This window comes from Alligator sinensis, unplaced genomic scaffold (genome assembly GCF_000455745.1).
Source record: "Alligator sinensis unplaced genomic scaffold, ASM45574v1 scaffold895_3, whole genome shotgun sequence".
NCBI lineage: Eukaryota > Metazoa > Chordata > Crocodylia > Alligatoridae > Alligator > Alligator sinensis.
In genome coordinates this window covers 781,668-786,619 of record NW_005842210.1, presented here as the reverse complement: position 1 = coordinate 786,619, position 4,952 = coordinate 781,668, and the positions used below count along the sequence as shown (strand labels likewise).

At 43.7% G+C, this 4,952-nt stretch overlaps 1 protein-coding gene across 1 annotated transcript in view; it reads left to right on the top strand.

Annotated features, from left to right (window-relative positions):
• Window positions 1–4,952, top strand: part of NOV (nephroblastoma overexpressed) — a 16,644-nt gene that overhangs the window by 5,804 nt on the left and 5,888 nt on the right. The gene's annotated exons all lie outside the window — the stretch shown is intronic.

Genomic DNA, 4,952 nt, shown 5'->3' with positions numbered 1-4,952 from the left:
TCTGCCTCAGTTTCCAGCCCCAGTCTACCTTAAGTAAACCCAAGCCTCAGCCAGCTTCTCTGTAGTCCACTGGTTCTAATCCTGGTTCTGGCAACTTTCACTCCCTACACTTTAGCTCTCTCTCTCTCTCTCTCACCTGAATCTTCCTCCAAATACCCCAGGTACCCCAAGCACACACACACACTGTACCAACCAAGTTAGGAACTTACCTATGTGTAGATGGGTTGTATGTGTATGAACTGGTGAGTGTTTGTGTGTATATATACATATGACATTGCGTGCATGATATATGAATTAGTGATCTGTGTCTAACTTTTGGAGTGTATAGTGTATGTGCTTGAACTGGTGATAGGTATGCATGTGCCTAGGCTGGTTTGGATGTATATGTGCCTGAGCTGGTAGTGTGTGTATATGTACCTAATTGATGTGTGTGTTTGTATATGTGCAATTGTGTCACCCCCTCCTGTCTAACAGCACAATATTGAGATCCTGAGAGTTGGCCTGACCCCACAGTGGTACAAAGGCACTGAGTATGGCAAAAGACACAAGATTCAGGTTATGGAGAATGGAAACAAATCACTTTATGCAAATCACCAATAAAAGTTTAAAGTCACTGATAGATGGTTCTTTCAATCTTGATATGGTAAAGAAATTCCTCTACTATCCTTATGTTAAGATTACCATGTTTACACTTCTAAGTCATTAACCAGGAGTCATAATGATCTACATAGATGATAATGTAATACAAAACAAAACAACCCCTAAGTTCTAATTTGGCCTTGTGTTAAGTTCTTAGTATAACTTTGCAGCTGAAGTCTAAGATTACCCAACACACGGTAAGTTACTTTCTTTTTTCACCTCTGCTGATGTGAAGGAAGCCAGAACCATTCAGGTAATGATCAAAAAGCTGCTGGGCGCAAATAGCCCAAACTGACCAGGCAACCAGAACCATCTGCCTTATGAATTAGGGAGCAAGAAAGGTGAGAATGTCTAGGGGAAGCATTTCTAATTCAGAACAGAGTAAGACTGATTTTATTAATATATATTGGGACTATATTTCCAATTGGCTTCAGAGACTGGAATGGCTATCTTATCTGGAAAAGGAAGTGCTTATATTTTTGAACAAGATTTCTACCTTTAAGCCCAACAAAGGATAAATTGTCTAAAAGTCCTTGTTGCTATTACTACTCTAAATTATAGGGCTTTCCTGTAATAAATGTAATTATATCTGTATTTATACATATAAAACCTTTAAAGTCTTTATTAAGAATCCATAAAAACAGTTAGGTTTATATATATGAAACACTTTGGTTAAACTTAAAAAAACCAAAAACAACTTTCTCTGAAGTTTTATATGAGGAAACCTTTTGCTTAATAGTCTCTAGATGGCTTTAAAGAGTGGTGTGAAATGACCTTATTGGTGGGGAAGTCAGCTGTAATATCTTAGGGTGACTGAACTTACTGAGTGCTTCCTTTTCTGAGATGTTCACATAAAGAGAAAACATATCCTCTGCATATCTCCCTATTTTGTGGTGCAGGAGCCCAAAAATCACAGGCACAGCATGATACCTTATTAGCTACTCCAAGATGGAAGACTTAGCAAGCTCTTAGCAGCTAGTTTAAAGGCATTGCTTACAACTTGTCTTGCTGGAACAAGCACACAACAGCATTGCAAAGAATTGCTTTGTATTGGCTGAGAAAGCTGAGGGGCAAATATAAAAAAAAAGATGGGGGCAGGGAAAATGATCTATTAAGTTGGGCAGGGGTGGCCAACTTGTGGCATGGGTCCCACAGGTGGCACAGGCAGCCTCTGTGTGTGGCAAGCAGCAGAGGAAACAGGCAGCACAGCATCAGATAAGGCCGGAAGCAGAAAGCAAAAAAGCAGCAAATTGGGCAGAGAGCATAGGCAAAGAAGCAGAAAGCAGAGCAGCAGATCAGGAAGGGGATCAGAGTATCACTTGGAGAGGGTGTGGGCTAATTTGTGGTTTGCCTGCCAAAAAGTTTAGCCTTGACTGAAGTAGGAGATGGTGGCAGGAAACTCAAGTTCACACCAAATATTGTTCAGCTCTAACTCTGATATAGTCAGTGATATCATCTGGTTCCCTGCTCTTGTGTGCGATGAAAGATAAGTGGGTCCTGTCAACCAGGATGGTGAAACTTGCTCCAGCTAGGTCCTTAACAAATATAGCTGTTGCCAAGTTACCTCTAGGAAGTGGCAGGGATGTCTTCCCAATCAAACATACCTCTGTTGATTCCAATTATAGCAGCTTCCTTCTGTGCTGAGAAACAACATTGCTCCAGCCATCTTATAGCCTCATTAGGTTACACCTGAAGACATCCAATTTCACCAGGCTATGTCTAATTTTTATTCTCTAATAATTTTATTTAATAGGCTGTGCTGAACTCTTAATTATTCCCTCCCCCAAATGACTGGAGATACTGACCTTTTGCGCAACAGGGTCTGCCTGTAGCATGTCACAGCTCTTGGAGAGTAAAAGTGCCAACTTCCTTATCCTTGGCCTAAATTTGGCCCCTTATTATAAAATAATTTCAGGGGGAGTTACTTCTGTAAAACATTCCAAAGGTTTGATGCATGTGGTTCTGTTCATTCCAGTCATACATGTCAAATATGTAGTGATCGGCCTGTTCACCTCTTCAGCTCATCGGGGGTGAGGTGTGTCTGTTCCACAAAGTGAAAGTAAAGGGGTCTGTGCAGAATTTCTGTTCAAACAAATTGATGCAAATATGCCTGCTTGTCTGTGGATACAAATAGTGAATGCTGGGCCTCAGAAACCAGTCATGGAAAGTTGTAACGCCATCCAGTGAGTGACAGACACTCTCTCTCCCATGCATATTCTGTATGTATATCTATTAGTGAAACAGAATTGTTATATTGGTAAGTTTCTGTTTTTCATCCAAGAACTGTCTAACTATTTACAAATATTAACTGGAGAGAGGAAACTTTTTATTACTGTAGCACAGGGGTTCCCAAAATGTGGTTCGTGTAGCCTTGGGGGTATGCAAGACATCTCTGGGGGGTACATGGGAGAAATTGTGTAATGGTGGATTTAATTTTCATTATAATAATAATTGGTTTTTAAGGCGTTAAGATATAAAACATATGGTGGTAGGGGTACATGGGCAGCAGGTAGATCTGGAAGGGGGGACGCAATAAGAAAAGGTTTGGGAACCTCTGCTGTAGCAGCATAAAGCCCCAGATGAGCCCCATTCAGCTAGGTGCTACCAAAACAAGCTGCATATCACCATTTCTATACTAAAGCTCCTGTGCTGGCAGTGCTTGTAACAGGTAAATAAAATAACCCAGTGGTCTTCTGCTTCATCAGCCCTTTTAATTAATGGGGTTTAAACAAAACCAGGCCACACTTAACTTGAAGGACAAAAATAAAAACTGCATAAAAGAACTTAAGGAAACTGCTTGGTTTGTTGTGCGCAGTAACCATAGAAGGCACAGAACGCAGGCAAGCATCTGTCTTTAAAGACCGACAGCTGGGACCGACAACCCAGGCAACATTACAAAACCAGTGTGTCATGTGCTTGAAGCATGTGCTTCAAGTGAGTGTATCAAGTCTGTCATCTGCTGGCTTCTCAAACTCTCTGTTCTCATTCTCAGGCTCTTTCTTAAAGCTCTGGGGTGAAGACTGTCGGCACAAATTCTACAGCATGGACAAAGCAGGAGCCCATGGTCCTTTGGGAATCCCGGCTGCAAAGCTTCTTGCCTCCTTTAACCTTCATAGGCAGGGGCTGGACTCTGGAAGACCCCTGGAGGTCCCTCCCCACCCAACTTCTCTATGACTTCTTTTTCTAAGTCCACTTCAGTTTTCCTTTAGAAGGAAAGAGAGAGCCGTGCCTGACAACTGGCAGTCAGAAAGAAATGCCTACTCTAGAACTCTTGGTTCAGAGATGATACCTTTTATTAGACCAATGAAGAAATTGCAAAAAAAAAATCTTTTTCTGCAAGCTTTTGGGCGCACACGCCCTTCCTCAGGCTCAGTCAGTCTGCAGCTGGCAGTCAGTCACCTAATGCCCTGGGGAAAGGTGCTGAGGATTTCTGGTGCACCTAGGAGCTGAACTGAACACAAAGTAGGCCCAACGCTGCTACCGAGATTTTCAGCTGGAGCCGCCCAGTCCTTTACCCAGCAAGCAGCCAAGCCAGCTTCACTGATAAAGGAATCAAGCTCCCGGCTCTTTCCCAGCCAGTGGGAGCACACACCTCACATGCTCCAGGGGCTACAGTAGCACCTCGGGGTGGGTCTCCCAGAGGTCTTTCATTTTTATTATTATTATTATTATGAAAAGCCTGGATTTGTTTTTGCTCTGATCTTAACCTGAATAATAGAGTGGAGAAGCTGGAGGGAGTGCAGAGGAGAGCCATGCGAATGATTAGAAGACAAGAGGGAGAGGCTGAGAGGCATGGCACTCTTCAGCCTGTGGAAGCGCAGGGTCAGGGGTGACTTGGTGGCAGCCTGTAACTACATAAGGAGTTTGCACCGAGAACTGGGAGAACATTTGTTCAAGAGAGCACCCCATGGGAAGACTAGGTCCAATGGTCACAAACCATTTTCAGCTGGCCATAAGGAAAAACTTTACCGTCTGAGTCCCCAGGGCCTGGAATAAACTCCCCCCAAAGGTGGTGCAGGCACCTACTCTGGATGTCTTTAAGAACCACTTGCATGCCTATCTTACCGGGATCGTCTGACCCCTGCACCCCTTCATCTTGCTGGGATCGTTTCACCCCCTGCTGACTGCCTGCCCCTGGGGCAGGGGGCTGGACCCGATGATCTTGCAAGGTCCCTTCCAGCCCTAGTGTCTATGAAAACGATAGGGCGAGACCCCCTAGCATATTAGTAAAGCTTCTGGTTTCTTTTTAACTTGGAGAAAAATTGTCGCGTGTCACACGTGAGCGTGTCACCCGCCCCAGGGGTAGGGGGGGG